This window comes from Neofelis nebulosa, chromosome X (assembly GCF_028018385.1).
Source record: "Neofelis nebulosa isolate mNeoNeb1 chromosome X, mNeoNeb1.pri, whole genome shotgun sequence".
Classification (NCBI taxonomy): Eukaryota; Metazoa; Chordata; class Mammalia; order Carnivora; family Felidae; genus Neofelis; species Neofelis nebulosa.
In genome coordinates, this window is record NC_080800.1 from 89,745,100 (window position 1) to 89,763,927 (window position 18,828).

The 18,828-nt window shown below is 44.3% G+C and overlaps 1 pseudogene; it reads left to right on the plus strand.

Annotated features, from left to right (window-relative positions):
• The first annotated feature begins 13,875 nt into the window (after positions 1–13,875).
• LOC131502533 (small ribosomal subunit protein eS6-like) lies at positions 13,876–14,641 on the plus strand (annotated as a pseudogene).
• The last annotated feature ends 4,187 nt before the right edge of the window (positions 14,642–18,828 follow it).

Below are 18,828 nucleotides of genomic sequence, written 5' to 3' on the forward strand. Positions count from 1 at the left end.
GTCCTCTTATCCTGCCAGCCCTGACCATCCATGTTGAGGCCCTTCACCTAAGGAAAGAAGGGGAGCACCCAGGCCCCACACTCAAACCCCCAGCTCTGCCACTTGCTAATCGTGACCTTGGGCAAGCTACTTGACCTCTCTGGGATTCAGTGTCTTAATGGTGAATGTTATTACCCCTCCCCCAGGGTTTTGAAGAAGCAGGGAAGCAAAGAGAGAGAAAAAAAAGAGAGATTGAAGATGATCATGTACATGAAGTATAGCGCCCGGGAAAACTTGAGTTCTCAATAAATCTTAGTTATTATTAGAACATTAATTAATGTGTCATTTGTGTACAGAGCCTTAGACCAGGTGCTGAGCTTTAATAGCTGCAGAGGCTCCTAGATTCCTTCTCCTTTCACCATCTCCAACCCCTCCCCATTTCTCCTTCCTGCCCCCACCAGTGCCAGAACTAAAATTCTATCTTGCCTTGGAGTGTCTCCAGCTGTTTGCTCATTTTTCCACCAGCCCGCTGTGGGCCCCCCACACACATTTTCTTGGGGCGCACCTTCCCTTGGGGAGTTAAGCACCTGCGCACACACACCCCCCTCCAAGCCTCCTGTCTTCCAAGTTTCTAGGGAACCTAGGGAGAGTGGAAGGATTTTAGGTGGGGGGAGTCTTCAGCCCCAGACAGACACCCGGAGAGACTCGAGCAAGGACACACCGAGTCCTGCTTGGGAGGCCTTTCGAGGTGCTCTGCTGGAGGCAGCCAGCAAATAGCAAATGTTTAGGTTGGGTTTTTTTTTTTTCCATCGAGCATCTGCAGTTGCTGGGTGTAACCCTAGCCTCCTTCCTCTGTGAAATGTGTGAATGTGCCATCGTCAAGCATTCCACATATCGATTCACTCACATTTCACTGACTTGATCCCTCTCTGCCCCCATTAACCCCGCATAATGGGCACTTGCTGTTTCAAATCCAGGTCGACCCCCACAGATGGCCAAGTGTTGTAATGGTTAACCAGCCAGCCCAGCGCTCTCCGTCTCTGTTCCCGAACCAGCTACTCTGTAGACGAAAATGTAGGGTGTAAGGAGGAAGCCAAGGATTATTTCTTTGAACCTTCACTTGTTTTGCCAAAGTATAAACATGATGCTGCAGAATATGTCCAAATGTTCCTAAAATAGACCCAGCGCTGAGGCTATGTTCATGCCGGGCCATTCCCAGAACTGGTCTCACTGTCCAACTTGAAGTCACTATCTGCGCAGAAGGTGGTGAGGAATTCTCACTTGATGTGGTGCTGAATAGTCAATCCTTCAAGATTAGGAAAGCTTCTTGATTTAGGAGACATTTGTTTCGGAAAGATCTCAGTTCCCTTTGGGGAATCTCTCCCCTCATATATCTTACCCTACTTCTCAGGCAGATTATAGTAATGGCAAGGATGTGCCTTCCCACGGGCAGCCTGGACCACCCTGGGCAACCATAACTTTCTATACTTTCATTTGCTATCTCCAGGTTTCTCAAAGTGGACATGCTTCTTTAAATTACATTTAAAATAAAATAAAATAAAATGAATGAGATATTTAAAACAAAAAACAAACAAACAAAAAAGCTTATCAGCCACCTCGCTTGTCCTCATCAACACCCACCATTGTGCCTTTAAATATTTTTATCTTTATGGGGTGCCTGGGTGGCTCAGTCTATTAAGCATCTGACACTTGATTTTGGCTCAGGTCATGATCTCACGGTTTGTGGGATGGAGCCCTGAGTCGGGCTATATGCTGACAGTGTGGAGCCTGCTTGGGATTCTCTCTCTCCCTCCCTGTATCTTTCAAACTAAATGCATAAACATTGAAAATGTATCTGTCTATCTATCTATCTATATCTTTATTAAGTATGACTACAAAAGTTAAACACGATTGTTATAAATATGGAAAAGTTACGGAACCTAACCAATGAGGAACACAAGAACCACACCTAAAGTGAAGGACGTTGCAAAAAATATCTGACAGGTACTCCTCAAAACTGCCAAAGCCATCAAAAACCAAGAAAGCTTGAGAAACTGTTACAGCCCAGAGGAGCCAAAATATATATAATAACTAAATATAATGTGGAATCCTGGATGGCACCTTTAAACAGACAAACTAGTGGAAAAATTAGGGAAAGACTCATGAAATCTGAATAAAATGTGGACTTCAGTTAATAATGTGTCAATATCAGTTCATTAGTTGTGACAAATACACGATAGTGATGTAAGATGTTAACAATGGGTGGGGGTGGGGTGCCTGGGTGGCTCAGTCAGTTGGGTGTCCGACTCTAGATTTCTACTCAGGTCATGATCTCACTGTTTGTGGATTCGAGACCCATGTCGACTGGCACTGCGGAGTATCACTGACACTGTCACTGACAGTACAGAGCCTGCTTGGGATTGTCTCCCTCCCTCTCTCTTTGCCCCTCTCCCGCTTGTGTGTTCTCTCTCTCTCTCTTTGAAAATAAGTAAATAAATTTTTAAAAATAAATAAAATCTTTAAAAACACACACATATATATATATATATATATATGCATATATTCCAAAATAAAAGTTTATTTAAATTTTTTCAGAGTAACAAAAGGGAGTGGAGTGGTGATTGACCAGAATGGGCACAAGGGAACTTTCTGTGGCTATGCTAATGTTTGATGTCTTGAGAGAGACTTGGGTCATGCGGGTGTATCCATTTGTCACAGCCTGTTGAATCAGGCACTTAAGATTTGCTCAATTCATTGCATATAAATTTTATCACAGAAAGGAAAAAACTGTAAAGAAATATTGAAATCCAGTAAGTAATATGCATGCTGAAGTGTTTTTGGGAAAAGAGTACTGATGTCAGCAACTTTTTTTGAGGTTAAAGTTAATATAAAATTCTTTAAAATATAAGCCAGATGGAAGGGTCGGAGAGAGGGATAGATAGTTGGAGAGATACGTGATAAAGCAAGTAAAGTAAAATGACAGAACCAAGGTGGTGGGAATATTGGTCTTTCTCTTTTTCTGTATGTTTAAATTTTTGTCATGATGAAATGTGGAGAAAAAATTGCAGACAGATATAAAGGAAAATTCTTATAATCCCCCATCCCAAGAATAACCACTGTTAATGCTCTTGTGTATTTCTCCACATATTTGTCTACTAAACTCATCTAATTGTTATATGGGATGCAACTGGACACATACAATTCTGCACTCATTATCTCCATTCAATCATTTCTCTTTTTTTAATTTTTTAATGTTTTAATTTGAGAAAGAGAGAGAGCATGAGCGGGGGAGGGGCAGAGCGAGAGGGAGACACAGGATCTGAAGCAGGTTCCAGGCTCTGAGCTGTCAGCACAGAACCTGACATGGGGCTCGAACTCATGAACCTTGAGATCATAACCTGAGGCGAAGTCAGATGCTTAACTGACTGAGCCACCCAGGCGCCCTTCTGTTCAATCATTTCTCTTGGGTGTTTTCCCATGGCATTCTCTTTAATATGACTGCATAATATTCTGTCTGGTGTTTATAGAATAATTAATTTTCTTTCCAAGGAAATTTGAGTTGGGCACAAGGGTTTTTGTGTGGAGGCTTGTTTTTTACTATGACAAACTTTGAAGCGGTGGCTATCATCACACATATATCTGTGTACCTGTGTGATTATACCCGTGGTATAATTTGCTAGAAATGGAATTCCTGGGTTAAAAATATTGTGCCAGTCTGCACTCCCACCACCATGGTATGAGAATGTTTAGGTCCCCACACCTTGACCAAGACTCATTATTCCTGATTTGTTTTAATTTTTGTAAATCTGAGAGGTGGAAATATATACATAATTGTTGTCTGTTTTGATTTTAATTTCTGCATTAGTGAGATGAACATCTTTTCTGTCTTTATGGCTCTTTGTAGTTCTGTTATTGCCTGCTCATTGTTTTGCCCATTTTCCTACTTTTTTTTAAATTTCTGAGCACTCTTTATAGTATATATTGCAGATGTTTTATTTGTAACTTTCCCACAATGTAGCTTTCAAAGTGTTTATGGTGGAAGTGTTTTGCATTTTCTTTGGTTTTGCCATCTTCCTGCTTTGTGTGTGGCTTTTGTCATCCTCCATGCCCTTTCTTTCACATTACAGCAGCCTTTTGAGGTAGGTAAGACAAGAGATGTGAAAAAGTCACAGTTGTCTCAGGGTCACACAGATAATGATGAAACACGGGACTTGAACCCGGTCTCTTCAGCCCTCGTCCAGTACCTTTTCCATTACCAAGAAAGGGCAGGGATGGTTACTTCCAGTTAAGAGAAGAGAGAACTTCTTTCTGCATATGCCTGTTGCCAATCCCTGCTGGCAGACAGTTCCATACTACAGTCATGGCTGCCAATCTCAACTGGGCCTTCCTGCTGCCCCGTGATCCTTTTGGTTTCCTGATTAGTTTACTCAGAACCTCTTCCGCAACAAAAATTCCAAACTTTCTTCACTTTTCTCGAACCTCTGGTCACCATCCCTCGCCTTCCCACTGTCTCATTTCACAGACAGAATAGAAATTATCAGCTGGGAATGCTCAACTGCCTGCCTAAATCATCTAACCAGGTACGTCCTGTCCAGTGCTCCCTCTCTCCTCCGGTCATGAAGGGAAGGGGAGGGGGTCCCATCCTTTGCCATTCATCCCAGGACCTGGCTCCAGCTATTAGCCCCTTCACTTTTCTGCATCCTCACCTTTTCCTTGCCTATTTACCCTCAGCATTGAAACATGCTCAAGCCTCTCCCTTCTTAAGAAGTAGAAACATACGGGGTACCTGGGTGGCTCAGTCGGTTAAGCTTCTGACAGGTCATGATCTCACGGTTCATGAGTTCAAGTCCCACATCGGACTCTCTGCTGTCAGTGCAGAGCCCTCTTTGGATCCTCTGTCTCCCTCTCTCTCTGCCTCTCCCCCTCCCTCTCAAAAATAATTTAAAAACATTAAAAGAAATAGAAACAAACGCAAACACCTGTCTCTGACCATAGGTCCTCCTCTGAGTTACTTCTTCTAACTATGCAACCAGAAAAGCCAAGACTCTGCCTTCGAATGGAAATGTCTGAGATGCTATGTGTGTGGTGCAAGGCCACTACAAACCTGCCTTGAAGGTAAGAGAAAAAAGATTGCTTGCAGTAGGGGAGACAAGGCTGGTCTGGGGGAAATGGGGTTTTAGCTGAGCAGAGAGGAGACCGACTTGGGAGACTAGCCTGGCTAGTGGTCCCCTTCTGGCCCACTGGGCTAGGTCGAAGCCCCACTGGTGAAAAGACTGGACAGAAAGCAACAGACTTGGAAACTACTTGCTGAGCACCAAGGTTCAGGGGCTGATGGAACAATTCACCAGTGACTTTATGAGACTCTAGCCATAGGCGGGCCTAGCTTTGGGCCCCAGTAACCCAGTGTGGAAGAGAATTAGAGAAAGGATGGTTACTCCAGCCTCAGCCCACAGCTCAGCTCTCCAGTGGCTCCCAGAGGAACACAGGTTCCTAGGACACCAACATGCTCCCAATGGCCACCCTCACCAACAATACAAGATATGGACAATGGGACCTGGAATAAAAAGAAAAGAGCAGAGTAGTGAGTACAGCCAGCAGACTAGTTTATAGGCACACAGAAGGCACCACTTTGGGGGGATTCTCAGAAATAAGTAGGGAACTCTCCGAGGAGGCCAAATTCTGACCTGGAGCAGCTGAAGGATGGGGAAGTATACAAACCTTGAGCATAACTCTAAATGTGACTCAGAGTCACAGGTTGAAGGGGTTGGGAGGCCTTTGGGTCACAGGACTGGGCCCAATCACCCAGAAAGTCGCCAAAGGCAGAACCCACATTACATTCAGAGGCTAGGGCTCTACCTCTCTGAAACATCTCTCTTCTTTCCCAAAGGATGACCAGCACATATTGAAGACAGGGCTCCAGCGGCCAGTGGATGGGGCCTCTCTGCTCCCTGAAGGAGCGGACACTAGAAGTACGCTCTGTCAGTGTATTTGGATTGGGTCTGGGCTTGGAGGAGAAATGCTGCTTTTCTATAGATAGATAAGAGCAGGCTTGTTTCACCAAAGCTTGGGACTCCCTTCTGATCAGCCGACAGGGCTACATGGGAGACTTCCCTGAATCTCCAGAAACTGCTGGCCCCCACATCTCCCCCTCCAGGCATTGTGCTTGGATTCCAATTCTCTGCCAAAACAGTCTTCACTTAGGAAAGCTCTGGTCAGTGTCACCGGATGTGCACAAGCAGCAACTTTAGCCATAGGAAGAAGTCTTTCCAACTGGCAATCAGCTCTGACCCTGACCTAGATGAGAGAGCAGGAAAGGTTGTCACTGCAGCTGGACTCAAGGGAAAGGAGCAGAAGAACAAAGGCAAGGTAGATAAAGAACCAGGGGTGGGGTACAGAGGGAAAATGTAGAGGAGAAGCATAACATCCCTTTACGTGTTGGTTGCGTGATAGAAGCCCCTAGAAGCCTACAGTTGCTCAGACAGCACTTGTTCTCAGTGGCTCTATAAGATGGGCACTGACGTTAGTTGTGAGCCCAGCATCTGGGCTTCATGAATGCCACTGTAGGCCTTGAGCACCAGCAGAATTTTCCATGGGGAAAGCATGTCTCTGATAAACTCCTGATCATGAACTAGAAGATCTCAACCACAAGTCCGCCTTTAGGTCACTATGCATCACAATTTGAGAAGAAGATGGCGGGAGAGATTTTTTTTTTTTAATAAAAGCAACTTTCAAGGAATGGTGTGAAGTCAACACAGATTTTAGAACATTTTCTACAGCTCCTAGAGATACCGACCTGAACAACAGGTACTTCTGACCTCTGAGTTCTTGCAAGATCCTTAAACATATTCAGGAACCTGAAAGAAAAATTCACTAACATTTAGAATTTTAGCATTGCATGCATTCTACCATATTCTCACTTAAAATTTTTTTGTTTAAGTTTATTTATTTATTTTGAGAGAGAGAGAGAGAATCCCAAGCAGGCTCAGCACTGTCAGCACAGAGCCCAAGGTGGGGCTCAAACTCACGAACTGGGAGATCATGTCCTGGGCCGAAACCAAGAGTCAGATGCTTAACCGACTGAGCCACCCAGATGCCCCCATATTCTCTTTTAAAAGGACATGATATTTGTGTGGGGTTTATGGAGGAGAGAGAGAGAGTTTCCCATCTTGCAAGTGGGCAAATCTCCCTAAGCACCTAATGCCAAGATGCCTTCAGATTTCTTCGCTCCCTTGGGTGCTCAGAAAAACCAGGCCAGAGGATGGTCTGCAATAAGTCATTCATTTCCTCTCCAAAGTTCTGGCTTTCTACCCAGTCACTCACAGACAGAATTCACACAAGCTGTACCCATTTCACTGTACAGGAAGTAATGGGTTGAAGAGCCATCTATTTCAAACTGCTATAATTTGAGTTTAACCCCCACGACTTGACTCCAGTCTGAGGTGACCCCCAAAGGGCCTTCTACTGACAGCAGTTAGCAACTCCAGTCTGGTCATCCCTGATCTCAAAGACCCTGACAAGGCTGGATAGCAGAATTTCCTAGATACTCAAGATCACTGAACTAGGTTCATTGGCCTTTATCGAGCAACTAGTAACAATCGCTAATCGATGTGCCTTTTTACATGCATCTTCTCACTTATCTTACCCGGTTATTACAGGTAGGCCCTGTTATTACCATGAGGAAACTGAGGCTCCAGGAAGCTAAATCACTTACTCAAGGTCCCTCAGCAAGTAAGTGGCAGGACAGGAGTCTGATCTGTCTGCATGATCCAAGATGCTGTACCGACTCCTTCCAAAGCTTTATCATTCGCTTTATTTCCAAGACTCTCAAAAGAAGAGTGTACCCTAGCTGCCTTCTGTTCCTACCGCCAAATCGCTCCTTAACACTGTTCCCCACTGACCAGCCATCTGGAATGTGATCAGTGACAATAATCAGCAAATCCAATGGCTCTTTCGCAGCCCTTCAGTTGCAATATATCTGCAGGATCAGACACTCCCTCCTTAAAACTCTCCTCTCCTTTGGCCTCTGAGATTTCCCCCCATTTTCCTGTTACCTGCCTGATCTCTTCTTCTCTGTCTCCTTCAGTGGATTCCTCTTACACCTTCCCCTTCCCCCCATAGGTGTAGGTTTTCCTTAAGGCTCTGTCCTCAGCCTTGCCCCTACCTTCCTGGATTCAAGTATTATCCCTCTGTAGATGGAATGGCCTCTGAGAGAGGCAGCACAGCAGAATGGCACCGACCCTAAAGTCAGTCTGCATGAGTTCCAGTCTCCTCTCTGTCACATGCTAATAATTCTGTACCCCTGTGTGCTCCTCTGTAAAATGAGGATTACTTGAGATCCGGTACGTAGTGCACTAGTCCAGTGCCTGACAAGTAGTAAGCCTCATGCAAATGTTTGCTATTATATAGTCTGGGCCCCCAGGCTCTAACTCCCACCTGTACTCCAGATCCACTGCAACTGGGTGCATTATATCTCCACCCTGAAGGTCGCTAAGAAACTCACCATGTCCACAATTTCTTCCATGTCTCCTTCATTTCTACCTGTGCAAGATCCCACTTTTTATTTAGTCATCTCTGTTGGGGATCGCCACTGTCCCAATCAGTATGCCATCCAAACCATCCTTTCCATTTCCCCATTGATATTCCATTGATTATACAGCTATGCCAGTTCTTCCTTTTCAGATTCTCCCATCTGGGCTATGTAAATGTTCTGAAATTGATCATGGTGATGGTTGAACACCGTGAAGGGAATAAATGCTGCTGAATTGCACACTCTAAAACAGATGAAATGGTAGATTCTCTTTCATGTGTATTTTACCGCAGTAAATATATATATATATATATATATATATATATCCACTTCCACAGCTACCACCATAGTCCGGGCCACTGGAATACCACTGGAGCCTCCTAAGTGGTCTTGGATGTTTCTACTTTTGCCTACCCCCAAAGGCACTGATCCAGTAGATATGAGGGTGGATCCTCGGAACATGCGCTATTAAGAAGCACCCCGCGGTGTGCTTCCTTAAAGTTTAGGAATCTCTGCCCACAGGATGAAGATCATACTGCTTAGTCTGGCAAGATCCTTCATGTTTTCCTATAGTTGCTGTATATTGTGACCGAGGGTGCTAATAGGCCATGAACTACAGAGTAGGGATTAAGAGAACCCTCTGAACTTCAAGGAAAAAGAAAGCAAGAGGGAGAGAGAGAGGAAAGAAGGAAAGAGATAGCTCTGGATTTCGATCTTAGTTCAAATCCCAGTTCCCCCATTTACTAGCCATATGACCCAAAGGAAGTTGCTTAATGTGTCTGTTCACCAGTCTCCTTCTCTGCTGTTTTTGTAAAAACCAGTACTATGCTACTGTGAACTATGCTACTATGGCTGTGGAGATTGAATTAGGCAACATATGCCAAGTGCTTAGTGTTTGCAATACTTTAGTGTAAAAAAAAAAGTAATGGGTTTTTCAGCTTAGGAAAAAAAAGAAATGATGCATGTTAAAAACATAGTTTTTCAATAATAATTAGAGTTGTTTTCTCGTTGCTTAGCCCAGTGTGTGGTCCATATCGAGAGCTAAGTACATTTTTTTTGGGTGTTGTTGTCATTGTTAAAATCATTATAGTTGGGGCTAGGATCAAGCACATGGTCAGAGAGCTTAACCTTGGCAAAGTGAAGGAGCATGTCTTCCTGAGAGTCGGAAGAGCTTGAGATGGCTGTGTGCAGATGGGTCGGATGGAAGCTGAAGAAGCTTCTGTCATTTGGCCTCAATCTTTTCAGTAATGAAGGAGGTGAAGTCATCTCCTGAGAATGAGGGGGAGGGCTGGGGCTGGGGGCTTGAGGAGAGGGCAGGAAGTTTGGAGCAGCTGCTGTAGGGAATGTGATAGGGAGTCAGCAAGCGAGGAATGAACGGATTGTTGAACAGCCAGAGGGGCCAGCTTAGGGTAGAGAGCATGCATTGGCAGTGAACCCAATGAGTAGAGTTTCTCCAACAAGCCAATCATGGAAACAGTCACCTTCAAGGGGTCACCCAGGGCTGCAGATTGGAAAGGCAGGAATCAGACAAAAGTCAGGGTGGTGAAGGATTCTAGGGTGGGCACAGAAGTAGTGGAAATGTCCATGAACCTGGGCTGAAAAAGAAGGCTCACTTATTCATTCAACAGATATTTAACTACCACATAATATGTAAATATCATGCAAGTCCCTGGCATGGGAGATATTGTAAAAACCAGACACAAAATCCCTGCATTCAACCTATATCCACACAAAGACTTGCACACAAATGTTCATAGAAGCTTAGTTCATTCATTTCGAAAAACTGGAAAGAACCTGATATCCTTCAACAGGTGAATGGAAAAACAAACTTTGCCCTACAATTACTGAGTAATAAGGAGAAACAAACTATTAATACATGCAACAACATAAGTGAGTGTCTAAATCAGGAAGCTGAGTAAAGGAAATGCATACTGCATGATTACATTCATATAGAATTCTAGAAAATGCAAATTAGTCAATAGTGACAAAAAGCAGTTCATTGATTGGCTGGACCAGTAGGAAGAAGGCACAAAGAATCAAGGGAAATTTTTGGTGGTGATGGATAGGTTCTGTTCGTTAACTTGATTTTGGTGATGATTTTACCGGTGTACATGTATGTCAAAATCAATCACATTATATATTTTAAGTGTGTGTACTTTTTAATGTTAGTTATACTCCCTCCAAAGTTATAAAAATACTCAAAAAATTTTATAATTGGCCTGAAAAAAATCCCTGCCTTCATGTAATGTACAGCCTAAATGGGAGAGACTGATAATAAACTAGTAAGTAAACAAACATGGTATTTTTAGACAGTGCTTCATACTGTGAGGTTAAAATAAACAAGGTAATGGGATAGAGAATAGGGTGGGGGCTGGGAGAAAGGAGCAACTATAGATAGGATGGTCAAGGAAGGCCTCTGGGGAAATGGCATTTGAGCTGAGACTTGAATGATGAGAAGGAAACAGCAATGAGAAGATATGGAGGAAGAACATTCCGTGCAGAGAAACAGCACATGCAAAGGCTCCGAGGCAGGAATGAGCTTGATGTGTCCAAGGAACAGCAAAAAGATTACTGTAACTTGAGTTTAGTGAGCAAGACGGAAGGGTATCAGGAGATAAGGTTTAGAGAAGTCTTGTATACCATGGGAAGGAGTTGGGATTGTATTCTAATTGTGTGGGTAGGCCAATGGAGGGCCTTAGGTAGAGATGAGACACGATCCGCTTTGTGCTTTAACACTGCTCTGGCTGTTGAGTGAAGAACTAACTGCAGGGGGTCAAGGGTAAAGGCAAGAAGACCAGTTAGAAAGTGTTAGACTAATCCAGGTAAGAAACAATGTGGGTGTAGACTAGGGTGGTAGAAGTGGAGATCATGAGAAGTGGTTACATGTAGAATTCCTTTGGGAAGTACTGATGAAAGGACTTAGATCCTAAATTGAATGTGGAAGGGTGAGGGAAAATGCAGAATCAGTAGGACTCCTATTTTAACCTAAGCAACTGGATAAATAATGGTAGTACCATTTACCAAAACAAAACAAAACAAAACAAAACAAAAAACAATGGGGAAGATTAATACAGCAAAGCCATAGACCACCAGGAACAAATCTGTAGTTGAACAAATTTGGTTTATGACTCATGGCAACAAGGGAGGATTCATACCACAGGGAACCCTGGGTGTCTCAGTAAGAGGTTTTAGAAACCACTTATTATTGGATTGGAGCTCATCTTAGGTGATTTGGGGGAAGGTCCAAGGAAGTGAGGGTTTTCTCTGGATTGGATGCTATTCGGATGGGACAGTAATTCTGTGACTGGGTATCTTGATAATACTTATCTAGAATGAAGGAAGACTAAAGCTATAAGGGGGAGAGAAGTATCAGCCACTCAAATTAGGTGGGAAAGGAGGATGTTTGGTATTTGTGAGTTTCACCACAACCTTGTTTTTGTCTGTACCTAGATAACACTACACAGTGGTCTTGTTTTGTCTCACTTCATCATGATCGCGGAGACATGTCTTGTCATTAAACTAATCTGATGTTGGCATTCTGGGAGATGTTTCATGTTCAACATGAGAATAACATGGCCAACCTATGAGCACCAGGCTAGCTTCTAAGCAATGACCAGTTACCAGCAAATTTGGGTGGGGGGAGGGATTCAAAAAAACTCTGATTTGGATGTGTTAACTTTGAGACAAGTTTGGATGCCCAAGTAGAGATGTTAAGTAGGCAGTCTGATATGCAAGTCCAGAGCTCAGAGTAGGGGATTCAGGAGTTAAAAAAATATATATTTGGGGATCAACATTGTTAAGATGGTATTTATATACGAAGAAGATGTTTTGCATGTTGGGACTAGTCAACATCACCAAGGGAGAGAGAATAGATGGAGAAGAGAAGAGGTCCCAGGATAGAACCCCGGGCAATTCAACAGCAGCAGGAAGCAGCAAAAGAGACTAAGAAGAAAAAGACTGGTGAAGAAGGAGGCAAACCAAGAGATTGAGGAGTTAAGAAGTCAAAAGAAAGGTTCAAGAAATGAGCATTAAATGCTGCTGAGTAGGGGCACCTGGATGGCTCTCAGACTCTGGATCTCAGCTCAGGTTTGATCTCTGGGTCATGAGTTCAGGCTACGAATTGGGCTCCATGCTGGGTGTGGCGTCTACTTTAAAAAAAAATGCTGCTGAGTAGTCATAGAAATGAGAACTGGGAATTGGCAACATGCCGGTCATTAGTGACCATGACAAAGCCGTTTTGTTGCTGCGGTGTACGTGACAACCTGCTGCAGTGGATTGGGGCAAGATTGGAAGCTACCATTACCGAACCTTTACCATGAACCAGACACTATGTAAGCTACACAATCTCCACCACAACCCCGGGAGGTAGGTGCTATTTCTTACATCCATTTAACAGAGGGGGGAAAGGAGGCTCAGGGAAGGTTAAGCAACATTCCTCATGCTACCCAGGTAGTCTGGCTCTAGAGCCCATGTTGTATGCACTACACTATTCTGCATTAGTGGATGATGGAGAATGTGAAAAGGTGGGAGCTCTTGAACTGACCAGTCCTTAAACTTGCTACAGGGAAAGCCCATACTTCTTTTTTTTTTTTTAATTTTTTTTCAACGTTTTTAATTTATTTTTGGGACAGAGAGAGACAGAGCATGAACGGGGGAGGGGCAGAGAGAGAGGGAGACACAGAATCGGAAACAGGCTCCAGGCTCCGAGCCATCAGCCCAGAGCCTGACGCGGGGCTCGAACTCACGGACCGCGAGATCGTCACCTGGCTGAAGTCGGACGCTTAACCGACTGCGCCACCCAGGCGCCCCAAGGGAAAGCCCATACTTCTGAGGGATGGTGCCAGTTACTTGGGACATGAGATGGAGACTAACCCAGCTGATTCCAGAGCAACCTTCTCCAAGTAGGACTTCTCATTTGTCTATGGCCAGAGTTGGGGACAGATGTATAGAAAAGATGGCATGAAAATGATAGGAATTCCATCCTTACAAGCCCTCGGGGACTCTGTCCTACTATTTCTTCCGTCATTCTTTTCAAACATTCCTTTCCAGTGTCCTGTTTGTTAAGTTAGCCTTCCAATAGACAGAGGTCTAACTTGGGAGCAGGCCAAGGGCTTGTCTCCCTTTCTGCCCATCCCAGTTACTCCCATCCCCATCCCACCCTCCACCCTAGGAAATTCCCATGGAAATTCAGGTGCCCTTCTAGATGGCTGAAGATTGAATCTTCCAAATACCTCCAGAAGTAGTGGGGATAAATTTTAAAAAAAGCCAAAGTGCTGTTCTTGAGCTTACGACAATTGTGGGACTGCCAGAGCAGCCTTACCCATCTCAGATTTGGGAGTCTAGGACAAGCCCCTTTTCATACCTTTCACCCTCAGAAGTGTCTGAAAGCCACCATTAACGATGCATTTCCCCCTTTTTTCATGGCAACTTGGAAATGGTCAGCTGCTTCAAGATGAAGTTGAACATCCCTTTCCCAGACCCTGGCTGTCAGGAACTCAAGTTGACAATGAACGCAAACTTCCTACATTGTATGAGAAGCTCATGGCCGCTGACAGTCTGGGTGGAGAATGGAAGGGTTACATGGTCCTAATCAGTGGTAGGGATGACAAACGAGGTTTCCCCATAAAGCAGGGTGTCTAACCCCATGGCCATGTCCATCCGCTAGGAAAAGGGCATCCCTGTTACACACCAAGGAGGACTGGAGGAAGAAGGCACAAATCTACGTGGGGTTGAATCATGGGTGCCAATCTCAGCGTTCTCATCTTGGTTATTATAAAAATAAAAGGAGGAGATGGATATTCCTGGACTCACTGATACTACTGTGCCTTATTGCCAGGGGCTCCACAAATCTAGCAGAATCCACAAACTTTTAAATCTAAAGAAGATAATGGTCCACCAATATGTTGTAAGAAAGCCCCTACACAAAGAAGCTACGAACCTAGGACTGAAATGTGCAAAATGTGCAAGATTTAACGTCTTGGGACCTCACATGTCCTACAACACAGATGTCACTATACTACTCTGAAGAGATAGCATACTTAGCAGGGGAAGGAAGAGGACACAGAATATACTAAGCTTTTGGCCAAGGGAATGAAAGAGGCCAAAGAAAAATGCCAGGAACAGATTGCCAAGAGATGGGGGCTATCCTCTCGGAGAGCTCCTTCCCCTGAGATTGGGGCCAGTCGAAATGGAGATTTTCTAAGCGTAACAAATAAGATCAGACCTCAAAACAGATGATTCTTGGGGCACCTGGGTGGCTCAGTTGGTTAGGTGTCTGGCTCTTGATTTCGGCTCAGGTCATGATCTCATGGTGATTTGTGGGTTCGAGCCCCGCATCAGGCTCTGTGCTGACAGCACGGAGCCTACGTGGGATTTTCTCTTTCTCCCTCTCATTCTCTCTCTCTGCCCCTCCCCACCTGTGCTCTCTCTCTCTCTCTCCCTCTCTCTCTCAAAATAAATAAAAATTTAAAAAAAAGATGATTCTTCGGATCATCACTGAGATGAATAGCAGATTAGACATAAATGAATATCATTAGCCCTTGGCAGCAGGGAAGGAACAGTTTTGGAGGACTAGCATGGCAAGTGATGATGACACGTGGAACAGGAAGGGACAATATAAGATAAATACCAATCCCATAGTTTTGCCAAGGGCTGGTCCTGACCATAGTGCCCCCAGAGGAGCTGTGCGTGAGAAAAGGAGTGAAATTAGCATGCCTCTTGTCTCCATTCTTTTTCTTCCAGGCCTGCTGGAGCTGCAACCCCTCCCTGCTAGATCACACTGAGATCCTAGAAGAGCCAAAGGGAGGCCCCCTGTTTCCTCAGGGACCTGAGGTATTTTCATGAATGGACATCTTGTGGGTCAGGTATGTGTGAATTCAGCAAATTCACAGTAGAAGCCACCTAGTGGCTCCCTACTGACCACCCTAGTCTTCCCCAGGGTTCTGAGAGCATCTGGCAGTAAGAGGAGGATGTGGCTTGAGATGCCGTGGGAAGTACCGTATAGCCCTCCCCCAAGCACCTTCTGCAATACACATAAACATTTCAAGATATTGCCCTTTTCCGATTTCAACAAAATCCACAACTAGGGATTCTTTCCTTGGGCTTCACCTTTATCTTGTCCTGAGTGATCTATTATAAAATCTTTTTTTAATGTCTACTTATTTTGAGAGAGACACAGAGAGAGTGCAAGAGCAGGGGAGGGACAGAGAGAAGAGAGAGAGAGAATCCCAAGCAGGCTCTGCACTGTCAGCATGGAGCCTGATGTGGGGCTCGAACCCATGAACTGGGAAATAATGACCTGAGCCGAAGTCGGACGCTTACTGGACTGAGCCACTCAGGTGCCCCTACCTTATGTATATTTTACCACAATTTTTAAAAAATGTAACTGAGGTATCTCCCTGTCTGCTCTGAGTGTATTCTCTTCAGAGGAGGAGGCCCAGGTCACAGTTTTTACCAAGACCCTGCCCTCCATCAAAACACAGCTGATTGAGGGACTGGTGGGGTCACCTAGGACCTAAGTGTGCAAACTTCAGTGTCTCGGTATGCCATGTATCCTGCAACATGAATATGGGTGTACTATTCTGAAGAAACAGTGTACTAAGAAAAATAAAGAAGAGGCTAAAGAAAGAATATGCCAAACATTTGGCCAAGAGAAAGAGGTCATAGACAAACACCAGGGACAGATTGCCAAAAGACAGAGGCTGCCTTCTCTGAGAGCTTGGTATGCCTCATGTACTATGCTCTGAGGTCTAGCACAGAAGGAAGAGTTGCTTTAATCACTTTGTCTTCCTGCATAGGCTGTAGGTTGTGGTAACAATAGGGGTTGAAAAGTGACTTCTCATCCAGCTTCTTCTCCCAAAGCCACTTTGATAGGTTTGATTCAAGTTCGCCTAGGGTTGGCCATTGACCACCATAACCCATTCACCCTGGTGGTCCTCAGTCATGCTCCCTTACCTTCATAGAACATTCTAGATTGCTCTTCCTCCTAGCTCCCTCATGAAGCCTGTGATTCCTTCCCTTCCTTCTCTTCTCTTCTGCCCTCTCTCAGTCCTTGACCTGTTGTCTTCAAAGTCTACATTCCAGTCTTGGTGGAACCCTGAAAATACACAGTATTAATTGTCGTATTTCTTTTTTAAAGAGGGCACTGTGGGCCTATGAGTAAAGGGAATGAATAGGATGGGGAGACAGTTATGCACAGATCCCTAGTCATCCAAGATTCTGAGAATGGGGGAGATCGGCTGAGAAATCTAGGAACCAGTGGCCAAGTCCCTACAATCCTCTTCTTTAAGCAATAAGAGCAGACGGTACATGGTGGAGAATTTTCTCTCCCCTGCCCCACCTTCCACCCACACAACTATCCAAAGGCACTGACTGCCCCAAGGAAGGAAAGGGAAAATATAAACTTAACGCCTTATGCTTCGATAGCTGTTATAGGTCTAGCTTTTTCCCATACATGATCTTACTTGATCCTCAAATCCCCACAGCTGTGGAGACAGGCCCAGGAAGGTTAAGCAGTTCTTTCTGAGAAATGAAGCCATCTAATTGGCAAAGCCAGGGCTGGGCCTCAGTCCTTCTGATTCTGGTCCTGTGCTCTCCACCACACTGTGGGACATTTGCTTTAGCCATCAGGCAAGATAGTTTGGAAAGCTGCCCAGTCCCTTTTCTCTTTGTTGGTACAAATCATATGCAGATCCATGCTTTCCAAAAGAGATGGCAAATTGAAAAGGAGAAGATGGTAATTACAAACTAATGAAAGACCCCATTTATATCCCTCTAGAAAAGTCAATCAGTCGACAACACAGAACTATGTGCATAATGGAAGAAAAGTTTCCGTTTATTTTTGCGCTGTCAATGAGCACTTCCAGACATCGGAACTCAAAACATCTCCTAGTCGTGCTCTGTTGGAAGCCTCGAGTTACAATTAAGGAAGCATGGGTCTTTTTCTTCATTATTGTTATGGAGCAACGATCTGACCTGACCTAAAACAGGATCTGCTTACACAGAAGAAATAGACTTGCCGGGTGGGTTGATAAAAGAAGTCACTCCAATTTATTAGAATCACATTCAGGAGAAGGCTAACATTTTCTCAACTTGTACAGTCAGCTCAGGCTATTCAGGTTGTCCTTTCTGTCAAGCCCTGGTTGTCCTTTCTTCTATCTTTTGCCGACCACAATATGATCCCTTCCATGCTGTTGACACCCCCATTGGCCGGTAGAGATTCGAGTGCCCAGGCTTCTGGGAAACTTTACTCTCTGGGACACAGTCTCAACCCTGAATGTATTTGGAAAAAGTGACTGGACAGTAGAGCAAATCGCTCTCCCCGGGCCAGGTCACTTTTCTCACTGGGAGAGTTCTGTCACTCCTCTTGCTATGTGTTCTTCACAGGTACTGTAATCATCATTTAAAAAAATTATATTTTTAAAAACAGAAATATTTTTGCAGTGGGATTTGTTTGCCCACAGCTGGCAATTAATGTTAATTATGGGCATCATCCCAGTGGCTCCCAGCTTCCTTTATATATAAATCTTGGCAAGATGTTTAATGTCTATGAAAAATGGTACCGATTTGTCAACACCTAACCAGTGATTACGCTTCATTGTCAGAACAACCTTGTGTCCCCATTTATGCAAGAAAAATGACGGTCATGGTTGTACTTGAAATACATAGCTGGGGATTGTTCCTCTCACATGCCCCTAGCATAGCTGGGTATCTGTGCCCTCCCTGTACATCCCACCCTGGCCGCCATGATGGCTCTCACAGCATCCCCTCTCTTCCTGTCATTGTCTTGGACTTCTGCCTAACCCCTGGCCCCCACTTGCACAGCCTTAACGCTGAAACAAAACTAGAGATCAGCCAATGGGGCAAGGCCAATCTATCTTCAAGGAGCGGATCCTGGAAATGAAAGTAAGTTCATTTAACTTATTAATAGCTCCAGTAAAATACCAGATGGGCTACAAGGTCAAAACCAATGCCTTGAATGAGGTTTATGTACTATCAACTCATTTAAGTGCCCCATAATATGCTTGCCTTGCTGTCACAGCTTCCTTAAGCTGTGTTTAAACAAGTTGGCTTGATGCTAAAAGGTGATTTTTATCTGTGTTTGATGAAACCCAACAGCCACCATCAGTATAAGCATTTAAGCCCTAAGCAGGCAAGTTCTGATCACTTCTTGAGACAAGGAGAATAAACCAATAAACATGCACCTGTAGCTTTACCCATCATTGGCTAAGATGGCTTAGTTGAAGCATTGTCCCTCTGACTTGAGATGTACAGCATTTGATGGATTTTTCTCTTTTAATAAGCCACATGATTAAGACTTACAA